This window comes from Cydia pomonella, unplaced genomic scaffold (genome assembly GCF_033807575.1).
Source record: "Cydia pomonella isolate Wapato2018A unplaced genomic scaffold, ilCydPomo1 PGA_scaffold_169, whole genome shotgun sequence".
In the NCBI taxonomy this organism is placed as follows: domain Eukaryota; kingdom Metazoa; phylum Arthropoda; class Insecta; order Lepidoptera; family Tortricidae; genus Cydia; species Cydia pomonella.
In genome coordinates, this window is record NW_026907811.1 from 233,304 (window position 1) to 249,417 (window position 16,114).

General features: G+C 38.2%; 1 long non-coding RNA gene across 1 annotated transcript; it reads left to right on the plus strand.

Moving 5' to 3' along the window:
* The first annotated feature begins 3,125 nt into the window (after nucleotides 1–3,125).
* Nucleotides 3,126–14,752, plus strand: LOC133533484 (uncharacterized). Its single transcript, XR_009801872.1, has 2 exons — nucleotides 3,126–5,789; nucleotides 11,155–14,752. It is a non-coding gene; the product is annotated as an uncharacterized LOC133533484 (long non-coding RNA).
* Nucleotides 14,753–16,114: the final 1,362 nt, after the last annotated feature.

Below are 16,114 nucleotides of genomic sequence, written 5' to 3' on the forward strand. Positions count from 1 at the left end.
AAAGAGATATTTTAAATAGTTTTGGAGTTATAATAAAATAAGGTGAAAAAGAGACCTTTCTCCCCCCTCCCCCCTCCGGCTCCGGTCCCACCATCGGGGATTTTTAGTATATTCATCTGGACATCTTTAGGAATAATTGTACCAACTTTCAAAACTACACGAATTATTTGGTCTGATCAAAGATTTCGATGCTAATTTTCTTAGGCTAAATTTTTTCGTGCACATTTAACCCTTTTAAATGGCGTCGAAAAGTTGGCTTTGGAATATTAAATACACGACAAGCTTCATTAAATCTTAAACTTCCATTTTTATACCCTTTGAGGGCTTTTTCCATATTGTCACTTGACCAAGTATTGTACTGTCGCTTCGCCATGACAACCTTAAATAAAAAATAAACAGTTATTCCTAATTCGTACCGGTACGAAATAAAGCAAAGTGTCGAGTACGATTTAGGTACAAGATCAATAACGATTTCAAATTTGCCGCGCAAAAATGGCTGCCAGGTTAGCGTCTGTACGTCAAGTCATTTTAAACGTAAACAAGTGTAGAAATAAGCATAAAATTTCATATCTACATAACTAACATAGCATAGAACTGAAAACGTTATGAATGAACCAAAAAAATTACTTTTTGAATAATTTAAGACAGGACAGCAGCACGGAGTTGACACTCGAGTAACGCAACATGGCGGACTAGTAGTTCTGTTTTCTAACACTCGTGTCGCTACTGCAGTTTCACTATGCGAGAACTTGGTAGGGTACGTTTTAGGAACAAGTACGTTTTAGGCAAGTTTACCCTAATGAAAAGAAGGTACTGTTTTTGAATTGATTCTATTTGAACAGTACAACAGCAGTGGGACACCTCGGAGTCGAAGTCGAGTCGAGTCGGCGTAACTCGACTCGCGCACGCGTTCGTCAGGCGCAAGGCAATCGCAGAATTCGTATCGTAGGGAGCTAGCCAAGCGCCAAGCCGCCGAGCTAGGCCGAGTTGATTCGAATCGCGGCGAACTTTGATTCGAGTTGACTCATCCGCACAGTGATTCGAATTATTCGAATCAGACAACTCGACTCGCCCATCGCTACGCGGAATTCATAACCTTTTGTGCTCTCATCTGGTGAACTGGTTTCTTTGTATTTATGTGATTATTACGACTCGCTTCCCCACCCGGACCTCTGATTTTGCCTGCTCCAACGACGACCTACACTTTTGAACCCCGGACCTGATTTTGATAGCAATTTCGACGACCACTGCAACTGAAACTGGACTATTAGTTTGGTACCGTGTTCATCACCATGAATACAAACACTTATAAACTATATAAAGATCCTAAAACATGCTTTATACCAACGTGCTCCAAGACTGATCTGAAAAACCCGGATTTGAAGTTTTTTACTGTAAGAAAAGAGCTGAAAGAACGTTGGTGTCTATTTGAATCAAAATGCGATTAGAAGAAATAACTTTTATTGAAAGCTAAATTATTACGCTACTACATTCAGTTATAGCACAGAACGAATAGAACGCTGACCGCGCATCATAGACACAACTATTCTCAAATGTTGCAAGCAACAAATATTAGCACTAATGTTAAACATACAATGTTTAAAGCTATGTTCAGACTTGTCTTGAACATAATTGGGCCGGGCAAGTTGAGCTAATTTACATTAGGTAGAGATCGAAAACAACAATTTAACAAGATATATACAATATTTAGTCAGGAGATAAGGGACACAGCTTTGTATTAGGTCTGACATACAATTTGTCACATTTCAACAAATTTTTCAATTTAATTTGTACTGTTTTAAATACTACCAGATTGGTTTATCTTGCCACCAACAACATAGCCAAATAAGGTGCTTTGCAAGACAAGTCCTTCAGGCAATTTGATACAATCATTTAATAAAGAATTAAAATAAATATCACTTGCTAGTAGCAATGAAATTTCTGATGGTTCATTAAAGTTTTCATCAGAAAGTTTGACATGGCTTGGAAACTTTAGTGCTGAACAATCAACATATTGTGGTGGCAAATGTGCCGTCTTTTACAACATGACAGCTAACTTTAAATTTAACATCTTGATAATGACAAGACTCCACAGTAATAATTACTGACCTATCCATAATGATGGTCTGTTTAGCTACACAAATTATATTTTCACACTCTGCCACAGAGGAGAAACCCAGCCTTTCTACAAGAGAAGTTGTGGCAAAGGAAACATCATGGCCAAATTTATCAACAATTTTAACTTTAATTGTGGGTAATACCTTTTTATAACATGTTTTCTTGACACATGTCAAAACAATAGATGCTGCCACTGGTTGATTGGCACCTCCAGCATCCTCTGTATGCAAAAGGGTATTATGATGACCCTTACATAACTTACATTTGAACTTGTACTTGCAAGGTTTATCTGAGTGAGGGTTTATACAAACTGCATACATCTCATTCTCCTGCACAAAGGCCAAGCGGTCCTCGACGGAGGCTTCCTAAAATTTCACACAATTATAGATTGCATGGTCAGGTTTAGTACAAAATTTACAACCAGGTAATGATGCTACAACATTAGCAACCTTGGGGTAAGATTTAAATTTAGAAGTACCTACATTATCATTTAGGATACTCTTTTGAGGCAAACTATCCTCTAGCGCCATAGCACGCCTTTCTAAAAATGCAATAAACTCCGACATCGTTGGAAGAGTTTGTGGGTCTCTCTCTAAATGGAAAGCCCGGCTAGTATATTGATCTAGCTTTCTGGATAATATAGAAATGAGCAACATATCCCATTTATCAACAGGTTCCTTTAAGTTTCTAAGTGCACGCAGATGCTGCTGCACTTGTGATACAAATGACCTTATAGAGGCCGCAGTTCCCTTAGCCATGCATGGGATGTCTAAGATAACATATATATGGCTTATGATTAGCCTAACATTATTGTCATATCGCTTTTTTAACAACTCTAATGCCTCCATATATGAGACATTGACTAAAGGCAAATTTACAATTTCAGATAGTGCTTCATCAGACAAAAACTTTCTTAGGTAAAACAACTTCTGTACATCTGATAATGTTTTGTTTTTATCAATTACTGCTATGAACATTTCATAAAAGGGTTTGAATAGGGTACCATTGTACACTGGTATGTCAACATGGGGTAACTTTGAAGAAGAGACACCAGCAGCTTGAACTGTATCTGACCCTCTTAGAGACCTGAGAGCCTCATTAATCTTCGCTATTGTGTTAAAGTAGCGGTCCTCAAAGTCACCTGCATCCTCTGTGTCCTTGTCATCAAGGCTCAATATGTCCAGTTGGAATCCCTCGTAATCTTTGAGGGAAGAGGCTAGCTTCTCTTTTCGAGCCTCCAAGGTATCAAGAGAGGCGGAATTTAAGGTAGGTATTGGGATCGTTGACAAACTGCTCGATGCGAGTCATAGTTGCTTTGACTTGGCCGCGCATTATTTTTAACTTCTTGAGCTCCGCCATTGTTGTATTTCACGAAACAAATGCTCAATCCTGTTTAAGCACAAACCCGCACTTTGATAACACACATTTGTTAATAATTGCAGTTGAAATATGTAATAAAGTTGCAAAGCCGCGGTTGTCGCGTAATTTTTTCCACTTGGCTTTAGCTGTGTTAACTGAAAGAGAATAAAATCAAGGTTAATTTTGTGAAAGTAATATAATAAAATATATTTACAGGTATTTAGCAACTGGCAGCAAGTTTTCAACCATTGCAGAAAATTTTAGAATTGGAAAAAGTACTGTATCAAAGATTATTCCAGAAGTTTGTGGTTGCATTTGGAAGGTGCTGCAGCCGTTATACATGCCAGTACCAAATAAAGATGATTGGTATATAATAGCAAAAGATTTTGCAGACTTGTGGCAATTCAAGAATTGTGCTGGTGCGCTGGACGGCAAACATGTGTACATTAATGCACCAAAAAATTCAGGGTCTTCATTTTTTAATTATAAACACAGATTTTCAATCGTTTTAATGTGTGTAGCCGACGCTAAAAGGAAAATAATAATGGCAGATATTGGGTCGATGGGGAGGTTCAGTGATGGAGGAATATTCTCTGATAGCGAATTTGGAAGGAGACTACAAAACAAAGCTTTAGATTTACCACCACCTGAACCACTAACTCGAACCAGTACCATTCGTATTTATTGGGGACGAAGCTTTTCCCTTGTCTTATAATTTAATGCGTCCATATCCTAGAGATCAATTGAATGCAAGCAAAAAAATATTTAATTACAGGCTATCAAGAGCTCGTCGTATTGTAGAGGCGACATTCGGTGTGTTGAAAAGGAAATGGTATGTGTATCACAGAGAATTTGAATGCCAAGTCGATACTGTCGATAAAATTGTTAAAGCAACATGCATTTTACATAATTATTAGATTGAAAACCAGCCAAACTTTTTAAATGAAATAAATGCAGATGCAGTACCAAGAGACGAGAGGGATAGCAATACATTGATGATAACAAATAATGCAAGTACAAATGAAATTTACCGGATCCGAGATATATTTTGTGATTACTTCAACAACGAGGGTAAAGTCCCGTGGCAGGAGACCCGTATTTTGCGACGCCTGAGCAATTTATAAATTAAATAAATACGTATTGTACTTACCATTCTGAATATTTGTTTCATTCACCACTAACTGCCACGCTGCATCCTTCGTCTCATTACACTTGTAAGTAGTAAGTTGAGTGTTCCACAAACATGGGTACTTTTTGACACTTTCAATGAACAATTCGTCACCCATTGTGAATCGTGCGCAGGTGTGTAGTATCGGTGACGCTAGCGGTCCAACTGACTGTGCGGCTCGATTAGAATCCCGCCCCTCCACTCTGCTTCGCCCCTCTGGGCCCGTGATTACACGTCTCCTCTCCGCTCAGCTCGTCTCCGCTTGACTATTTCCATTGAATCGGAGCGGAGCGGAGATGAGATGTGGATTTCACGTAATATGATTGGTCAATCCCCACACGTCTCCTCTCAGCTCCGCCCGTCTCCGCTTGACTGTTTCCATTGAAGCGGAGCGGAGACGAGATGTGGATTTCATGTAATACGATTGGTCGATCCCCACACGTCTCCTCTCAGCTCCGCTCGTCTCCGCTTGACTGTTTCCATTGAAGCGGAGCGGAGACGAGATGTGGATTTCATGTAATACGATTGGTCGATCCCCACACGTCACCTCTCAGCTCCGCTCGTCTCCGCTTGACTGTTTCCATTGAAGCGGAGCGGAGACGAGATGTGGATTTCATGTAATACGATTGGTCGATCCCCACACATCTCCTCTCAGCTCCGCTCGTCTCCGCCTCAATGAAGCCGCAGCCTTATAGCACAGAACGAATAGAACGCTGACCGCGCATCATAGACACAACTATTCTCAAATGTTGCAAGCAACAAATATTAGCACTAATGTTAAACATACAATGTTTAAAGCTATGTTCAGACTTGTCTTGAACAGTGTCAATTGGTTGGCAGGAACTGTCCAAACCGAGCACTGTTTTGCTGTGCGGACCACTTAAATGTAAGTTACCTTGTTTTGTTTACCATTCTGTAAAAAAATGAATTACCCCATGTTAGTTTTGATGATATGGCATTTTTTTAAATTGTGGAATAATGGATGGAATAATTTATGGTAAGCTGGTAAAAAACAATTTTATTAATACATTACATTAATGTGGGTGCTGCTATGTCATGTTTAAACCCATATCAATGAATTTTCACTTTGTATTAAAATAACATGTGGTATTTGTCAGTACATGGTGAACAAAAACACTATGAGGTATTAAGATGGTCGGTCAGTGTATGCATTACTTAATCTTAATATGTGCTCTATGCCTTACTTGATGCAACATGACAACACTAAAGTTGTCTATAACTGTCAGACGCTTAATCCATCCTCTTTCTGAAATCCTACCTCGTCACGTTAACATGTAATTGGAATAAGCTCCGCTCCTACTGAAGTAATGTACCTATAGCCTATGTATCTCATTATTTAGCAATACAAGAATACGGATTTACATGTTTGCTGTTTTCTTCGTCATCCCCTCAAGACTATGGGGTTCCACGCGCACTCTGCGTACACCCCTCAATAGGTTACGGGGCCCAGGTCACGCTACAAGCTGAAGAAATCAAACAAGTAAGAACATATATTTATTGAAATTACTTAAGGAGGGAGCATGGCCAATCAACCTGTCGTAGCGTCTGCATTGCCCGCTGGAGTCATGTCGGCCGGTTCGGGCCACGTGGCGATTGAAAAGCTACACGGGGCAAGGAACTTTTACTCTTGGAAGTTTGCTATGAAGATGTCATTAATGCACGATGGCTTGTGGGACACAATCCATACTACAGGTACGGAGGAGAGCGATACACGTGGTCAACGCGCTCTCGCCAGAATTTGTTTGTCAGTACAAAGTAACCTATACCAATATGTAAGATCTGCAAAAACTGCTCAGGAAGCATGGAAGAGTTTAGCCGACGTCTTCGAGAATGCTGGCCTTGTGAGGAGAGTTTTATTACTTCGGCAGTTGCACAGGTTAGAATTTAATCAATATAGCTCCATGTCAGAATACATAGAAAATGTGATGACAATAGTGCAGCAGTTAGCAGATATTGGAAAAGTAATAGAAGACACTGAAGTTGCAGAGATGCTTCTCAGCGGCCTGCCAGCGGAATATGACTCGCTTGTGTCAAATTTAGAAACGGTAGGCATGACCAGAGATCTCTCAAGTGAAGTGGTCAGGGCTCGCCTATTACAAGAAGAGTCAAGAAAATCCGACGTTGAGAACAACACTGCATTCATATCGAAGAATAGACCCTTTAAAGGGAAGTGTCATTTCTGCAAGCGGCCAGGTCACACAAAAGCACAATGCTTCAAGCTCAAGAGGACCCGACCATATAAGGAGGACCAAGCCATGGTGGCTTCCTTGATGGTGCAACAGCAGTCAAAGAAGGAGTGGTTCATTGATAGTGGATGTACTAGTCACATGTATAATAATAGAGACTACTTCATAAACTTTAAGAATCATAGTACTAAAGTGACTGTTGCAAGCAATGGTGTATTACAATGTGTTGGTATTGGTGATGTAGAGTTAACTTTAATGGGTGTAATTAGAAGGCTGACAAATGTTCTGTATGTACCTGATTTAGTTTCTAATTTAATGTCTGTTAGTAAATTGGCCAAAAATGGTTTTAAAATAGAGTTTGACGACGACGGTTGTGCAGTAATTGACAGGATGAAAAATATAGTTGCGACTGCTTCTGAGCGTAATGGGATGTATAAGTTGCATGTTAGTGAGCCTTTGCGCAGTAGGGAGAGCTGCATTCTCTCACTAGGGCGAGAGATGTCGAGCTCCGCAGTTGCTGCTCCTGTGGTGACAACAGATATACTTCACCAGAGGCTGGGGCACATAAATCAAAGGGATCTTGTGGCTGTTAGGGATAGGTTTAATAATGTTATGTTGCAGAATGGAGACCTGGAGGTGGAGAGGACCTGTGTTCCCTGCCTCGAGGGAAAACTGGCAACCAAACCTTTTCCCAAGGCAAGCACAACGTCGGCTGGAGACAAGCTGGCGCTGATTCATACAGATGTGTGTGGTCCTTTGCTGAGCAGCTGGAGTGGTGCAAAATATATACTCACATTCACAGATGATGCTACTAGAAAGTCATTTGTTTATTTATTAAAGAGGAAATCTGAGGTATGTACTAAATGCATTGATTTCATAAAACTGATAGAGAAACAGTCTTGTTCTCCTGTCAAGTGCATAAGAAGTGACGGAGGTGGTGAATACTCCAGCACGCAACTTTTGAACTTTTTAAAGGGTAAGGGCATTTTGCATCAGGTCACAGTTCCTTATTGTCCACAGCAGAATTCGGTGGCTGAACGCCTGAATTTAACTCTTATGAATAAAGTTAGGTGTATGCTGCAGCAGTCTGGCCTTGACCGAAGGTTCTGGGCGGAGGCAGTCATGACCGCTGTTTACCTTAAAAATAGATCTCCAACAGCTGCTTTAGGTGGCCAAATTCCTGAGGAGTTGTGGACAGGGTCAAAGGTTGACCTTAGCCATCTTCGAGTCTTCGGCTGTGTAGCATATGTAAAGATACCTGATGTTAAACGGACAAAATTAGATGCAAAATGCAAGCCATATATTTTTGTGGGTTATTCGGAGACAACCAAAGGATATAGGTTGGCTAATTGTTCGGACCCAAGGAAAGTTGTGTTATCTAGGGATGTGGAGTTTTTAGAGAAAGAGTTTTATAATTTTGGACATGTTATTAATAATGATAATCATTTTAATTATGAATTTTTAAATAATTTTATAAATAATGATTTTATTAATGACATGAGTAATAGTGTGAATGAGAGTAACATTTTAGTGAAAGGCACGAATGAAAGTAATGTCGTTTCATGTGACTGTGTGAATGAGAGTAACACAGAGGGCTGTAGGAATGAGAGTACTATCAGCAGGATACAGAGTGTGAATGACAGTAACACAGAGGGCTGTAGGAATGAGAGTACTACATCCAGCAAAATACAGTGTGTGAAAGATAGTAACACAATAGGTGGCAGAGGGAAAGAGAGTACCATATGTGCCAATAAAAGTGCAAATGAAAGTAGCACAGAGGATAATAAAAGCATGAATGACAGCAATGACAATGTTGTGAGTGAAGTCAGTAATGTTTTAAATATTATAAAACAGGATCATAATTATTCTTTGAATTTTTCAGGAACTGGAGATGAGTACTGTTCAGCTAGTGACAGCAACTCACCCCGTGGCAACTCATCCTGTGGTGGATCACCCCGTGGAGAGTCATCCCATGGCGGCTCACCCAGTGGCAATTTATCCAGGGAGGCTGAGTGGTCTTCTGGTGCAGAGGGCGCTTCAGGGGAAGGCCTGGCAGACCTGCACGTTCCACCATCATCAACCTTAGAACGTCCAGTAAGGAGTACCCGCTCCATTCCACCCAAGAGGTATGGCGATTATGATATGTCTCTGGTGGCTAACGCTTGTACATTTGAGCCAACTACATATGAGGAAGCAATGTCTAGTTTAAATGCTGATAATTGGCGGGATGCTATGCAACTAGAATATGACTCGCTAATATCAAATAAAGTCTGGACTATTGTTGATAGGCCTAAAAATGTTAACATTGTCAAAAGTAAATGGGTCTATAAAATTAAAAATGATGCTTCAGGAAATTTTGTATGTCATAAGGCTCGGTTAGTCGCTAGAGGGTTCTCTCAGCAGGAGGGAATAGATTACAATGATACGTACTCACCTGTCGTACGTCACTCTACTATGAGATTATTGTTTAGTATTGCAAATGAATATGATTTAAATATAGATCATATAGACATCACAACTGCTTTTCTTAATGGAAACTTAAATGAAACCATCTATATGGAACAACCTAAAGGCTTTAATAGTGATAAGAATAAGGTGTGTTTACTTAAGAAGAGCATTTATGGTCTAAAACAATCCAGTCGCATGTGGAATTTAAGAATTCACGATGTCTTATGTACCATTGGTTTTGTTCAAAGTAAAAGTGAACCTTGTGTGTACTATATAAGGTCCAAATCTGATATTGTCATATTAACCTTGTATGTGGATGATATATTTTTGTTTTACAGTAAAAACAGTGCATATAAAAGTAAATTATTGCAAGCTTTAGAAAAAGATTTTCAAGTTAAAGATCTAGGTCCCATACAAAGTTACTTAGGTATACGTGTTACTAGAGATAGACTTAATAGCATTTTAACTTTGGATCAATCTGTGTACATACAGAATATTTTAAAAAGGTACAAAATGGAAGATTGTAAACCTGTGTCTACACCCATGCTTCTGGGGACCCGCTTGGTGAAAGAAAATGAATGTTTAAATGATGATACATACATGTACAGACAGCTGATTGGTTCTATTATGTATTTATCTGTCTGTACACGTCCAGATATAGCTTTCACCTGTAGTCAACTTAGCCAGTTTAACAACTGTTTTGGTAAATCTCATTGGCTTGCTGCTAAGCGTTTGTTGAGGTATTTGGCGGGGACAATTGATTACCGTTTATATTATATAAAAAGTAAGGAATTGTCAATAAGTGCATATGCCGATGCTGACTGGGCCAATGACTGTCTTGATAGAAAATCATATACTGGTTACATAATTAAGCTTGGTTCCAACACAGTCAATTGGGAATCCAGAAAGCAACGATCAGTTTCTTTGAGTTCTTGCGAAGCTGAATATTTAGCAATAGCAGATGTATCTAAAGAATTATGTTTTGTTGACCAACTTATGTCAGAGATAATACCAGAAACTGTAGTAAAAATAACATTGTATAATGATAATCAGAGTGCGCTTAAACTGGTAGATAAGAAAGAAATGTGCCACAAGCGCACCAAGCATATAGATGTTAGGTATCATTTTGTTAAGGATTTAGTTCAAAATGGTTTTATGATAGTAAAATATTTATGCTCAGGCAGTATGATAGCTGATGCTTTAACTAAAGTGCTAAACAGTAAACAAAATAGTTTGTTCATGAATGCAATGTGTTTAAGGCGCTGTTGAAAAATGTATGTTAATATTGAGCATAATGAGTTTGCATGTAGAGCCCATGTATTGAATGTGAATGTTATGTTACTAAATGTCAGTGTTTTTATGTAATATAGTCACATTTATGCGAAATGTAGAGTCACATTTATATGAAATGTAGAGTCACATTTATATGAAATGTAGAGTCATTTGCATGATATGTAGAGTCGAATTTATATATTGTGTAGAGTCATTTTGCATATGTTAGCATGGTTTTTGTATAAGATTGTAATGCCTAAGGGGAAGTATTAAGATGGTCGGTCAGTGTATGCATTACTTAATCTTAATATGTGCTCTATGCCTTACTTGATGCAACATGACAACACTAAAGTTGTCTATAACTGTCAGACGCTTAATCCATCCTCTTTCTGAAATCCTACCTCGTCACGTTAACATGTAATTGGAATAAGCTCCGCTCCTACTGAAGTAATGTACCTATAGCCTATGTATCTCATTATTTAGCAATACAAGAATACGGATTTACATGTTTGCTGTTTTCTTCGTCATCCCCTCAAGACTATGGGGTTCCACGCGCACTCTGCGTACACCCCTCAATATGAGGAAACTGGGCTGATCAAAACAATGCCTAGTTTCCTCCAGTTAAAAAAATGTGTGCCTATGCCAACACCAATACTTAATGTTATATTGCCCAGCAGACCCCAGGCTCCATAAGTGAGCTACAGCAAATACTGGGGAACATTTGGAAGATTATGACAACTGTTAAATATAAATGTTTAATGTTTTCTAATATTTTTACAGTTTGAAGAAGAATTGGAAAATTATGGACAATGGATCTCTGGTGCAAACCCAAGACTGAAAATAAATGCCATACTTAAGAATTTTTCAAAAAACCAAGTGCAATCAATAAGAATATTGAAGATCTTAATCGACCATCAACTTCAAGTGCTGCTGACAATGCTGGAATGCAGGTCTCTGACAGTGTAAATATTCACAATAGTGTTGCGCACATAAATGTATTAATATTCTTGGGTATAGATTTGACACACTGCATTTAAATACCAACTTTACTTTGCTACCTGTGCCAATTATTTTTTTTTTTTAATTTTCTTAAATCACTAATTTACAAGTTCTAATGTATGTTAACTAGAGGTGTGCGCCGAAGGCTAATCCATCGGCGGCGGCGTCTGGTCCAAAAATAGCCGGCGGCGTCGGCGTAATCGGCGTAATTAATAAAAACAACTAAAATTTGATTTTTTTTGCAGTTTTTTTTTCCTTCGATTAATTGAGTTGCTAGAGTAAAATTTTCCAGGTTAAGAGACTCATTCAAGTAATGTAAGGTCAATGTCAAATAATGATTTCTTTTATACGAGTCGCTCCACAAATCGGTTGTTAAGGCTACAGACCTCGGGCTGGAACTTTGTATTAGAACTTTGATGTGTGCTTTCATACTACGAAACACATCTTCTAGTGCAGTTCTCGAAATCGTAGTACGTGAAGGAAGATCTTGTTTCTTAACTATGACCTTGTATTTGAGAAAAAAATCTATCATCGCCTCGTCGGACACGGAATAAAAAGGTAATAAAGATCTGCATATCCACAAAGCCAGATCACGAGCCAGGAGCCATTTTCGGTTTCTATTTGTTTCTGACGACAAGGTATCTGCGACCGATGCGCGTCGTGTATCAAAAAATGTGGTTATTCTTTGAACTTCAGCACGAGTTTTTTCAGGTTCTTGGATCTGGTGATCATCCTTTAAATGTCGTATAAGATTGCCCGTGCTTACTTTTGCGCCGTAGGTTTTTATTTTACAGCTGGAAACAAAACCATTAATTTTATGTGCATGCAGCCAAACACCAGCTAAACACTCGGCCATAACCATACGTGAGCTAACTTGGGGCACAAATACTAAAGTGGTACGAGTTTACCAAAATATTTTAGGACAAGAATATCGATGTGACCTACTGTCAACGTATAGATATAGATACAGAAAATATTCTGCAAATATTATTTTATTCTGACTTCATTTTAAAACATAAACCATCGTGTATTTGTATTAGTGTTTAATTTTTAAATAGTTTTTTATGGTACCTATACATTTTTATTAATTTCTTATTTTGATTTAAATGACATCCATTACATATAGATAGGCTCGATAATCTCGATATCCAACATCATGAAATGAAACTGAACCTCTTTATAATAATAATAATCAAAAATGTCAATGGACATAATTATTTATGTACATCTTATTTAACGATATCAAATCCTTAATGTTGCTCTGCCCCGACTTAGCAGTGTTAGTACACGTACAATGTTAAATGCATAAAACAAAACAGAAACACGCTTAACACAATGCAAAATGCAGACAAAAAATCTCTATCTAAACACAAGACGATTAAAAATAGAAAATGCGATAATATTGCATAATTACATTATTAAGTACATTTAATTTTATTTTATATTGATATGTGCGTAGATAAAGATCCAGATTACGTATAAATTAGGTAAATTAAGTCTCAATAATATTAGTATTATTAAAAAAATCGACTTAAACGTATTTATTTCTGAAACCACACTCGTGTTTAATACGTTTCTATACAAACAAAATGTTAGTAACTGAAGTAGGCAAGGCACCCGAAGAAATACAAAACAATTAAAGCAAAATAATCGATTTCACACCCAAAAAAAGTATAAAAGTGCACTTACCATCCCATAAGATCATCATCTTTGTTAGATTTACATGTATCAATACATTTTGAACAAAATACGTTGTCTATGAGCAGATGAGCACCGATCGCTTCTTGCCATCCTTTTCAAGTAGCAATGTACCAAAATACTTCCAACAAAAACTGCTTTTTGACGACGAATGCAATGTTTTCACTGAAAAATGCTTAATTGCATGTCTTTCGACTGCTTTTTTATCAAAATAGTCCGACATTGTGGTTGCGTAACATTGAACGTGCGATCCGCGTCTACTCAAAATGGTTGACTGACTCCCCGCGTCGCGCTGCGTATGGCCTTCATGCCTCGCCCCACCCGTCGAGCGCCCCGTACCCCGCACCGCGCAGGAGAGCACGCAGAAGAGTTTATTATTGCTTATTCCGCGCGCCTTATTTATTGCGTTTTACTACTACGGACCACTGGGCGCTGTCCGCTTCGCAATTTTCTCGTCTTTCGTTTGGCGTGTGTGTTGTGTACTTTTACTACGCTTAACACAGTAAATTAACGCTGCATGTACTCGCGCGCGAGCGTGAATTAATTTATATGCCTTGTTGGAATGTACATACATACACAGAACGGACCAAAATTCAAGTTCTAACTTCACGCCGATTTCACGCCGGTGGAATGATCGGCGGCCGGCGGCGTGGCAAAAATGACCGGCGGCGTACGCCACGCCGGTCGGCGCACACCTCTAATGTTAACGTAGTATTGTTAAATAAGCACTTGACCTGCTCTAGCACATGATTGGCGCGACAGTATCTCGCGCCGAGATACACTACCCGCCCCTCTTAAATTAACATAGAAAAAGACGGGTAGTCTATCTCGCTGCGATATACTGTAGCGCCAGTCATGTGCAAGCCCTACTGAAAAGGTATAGGTAAAAATTACTAGTGGTCTTTGTGCATGAAGATGTATTTATAGAACACAGGCATGGATATAATGTCAAATATTTATATACAAATGCACCTACTACAATTTGTGTGGCTTTAATAATTTGAATTTAATAAATGCCCACTTTCCTTACCTAAAAATAAACTTTTACCTGTTTCTGTGATTGTTAAATTGTAGGGTCACAAGTTGCATTATATTTTGTTTATTTATTCTTTGCATTTTTGTTTCAGATAGATGTAGCTATACAGTGTGATAAAAGAATTTGATATGGAAAAAAAGGATTTATTTTGAATAAAAAAATTTACTCCTATAAACGAAAAAAATTTCAATTTTCTTAAGGTACTGATACACATGCTCTATAATAGCATGCTTAAAAGTGTGCTTATGAGCATGCTTGGTTTGAGCGTGCTTATGCACTGTTCACATTTGCTACAAATAAGCATGCTAATTTTGAGCATACTTACGAATCAGCATGCTCAAAGCAAATACTCCGAATACACATGCCATTTAGTAGCGTGCTCTCTGCCACGAACGATGGACGACGTAGCTTTCCGCCTAGAGCTCAATAAAATCATTATGATAAATAGACCTTAAATTTTTTATTTTGGTTTTTAAGATCTTTAAAGTTAGAGTAGAATCATTCATATTGTTTAACAAGTCGTCGTAAGCATTGTTTCTTGCGATGTTATTTTTATATTGAGGTGACCGTGGGTTCCAAAGGCATTCATTATTTCTGTATAAAGTAATAAAACGTATGGTTTTCTTGTCACCCCAGCGAGACATCTTAAAAAAAAGGACTTACTTACTTACATTTTGGCAGACGCAGGCACATGCACCTGTTGCAAACAACAGATCGATACTAGCATGCTTATTAGCAAACGTGTTCACACTTGCTATTACCATTCCCCTCTCTACCCCCGCCTCAGGTAGCACGCTCAAAAATAGCAGGGCGTGCTATCTTTGAGTATGCTACTAAAAAGCATGCTAATTATGAGCACGTCGTAGACACACATGCTAATAGGTAGCATTTGCTCAATAGTAGCATGCTTTCGTGCTAGTAATTAGCATGTGTATCAGTACCTTTAGAGGGAAGTTGAGAATGTTTCGAATTTCAGATGAATGCCAAATGTTAATTCATACATATTTTCATTTAACACCCAAATTAAATTGAAAAACTAATAAGTATAAGTAATTTCAAATGCTTTATAAATGTAAGAGTAACCTCATCGAAAAAATAAAAGTAAAAAGTAATTTAGTAATTCTCAAAGAAGCTTATCAATTTGATTGTTTCTTTTTAATAACCTTATTCGATAGACTATAATTGATTCCATCAAAATATGAATAATGCACCCTCAAATTGAAAAGTCAATAAAAAAATGAATTAATTACAGTCCATAGGAATTTTTTTCTAAAAAAAAAATCAGAACCAATTTAAAAATTAATTTTTGGTATATTTTTTCGGCTCTTAAATTTTAATGTTTTGAAAATTTTGCCGCCCTCCCAAATCGTGCCGCCCTAGGCCCGGGCCTCACGGGCCTAAGCGGTAATCCATCACTGTAATGGCTTGCGTATGTCCCATAAAATTTGCCAGTTGTTCGATGTCTGAATCTTTTAAGTTTGGCGTAAGCGTCGCCAAATGTTTTCGTAGCTTTGTCGTAGTAATAGCTTTGGGATTTTTTTGCACCACATGCTTTAGCATATTTCTCCAAAACTTTGTAACCACATAATGGAGTTTCACATCCAGGTTTGGCGAACAAAAAGTTGTTTGTATACGTCTAACAGACTGCACCAACTCTATAACTTTTTGAGTATCCTCAGTGAACAAATCTGGCACACCTATTGATCAATAGTTTTTCAGTGGCAGAAATAGCTCGATGAAATTCTTCGTATGCGTTATTTTCATTATTACAATCGTTGTACGTGCTGAGTAACAGCCTTTGCAGTTCGC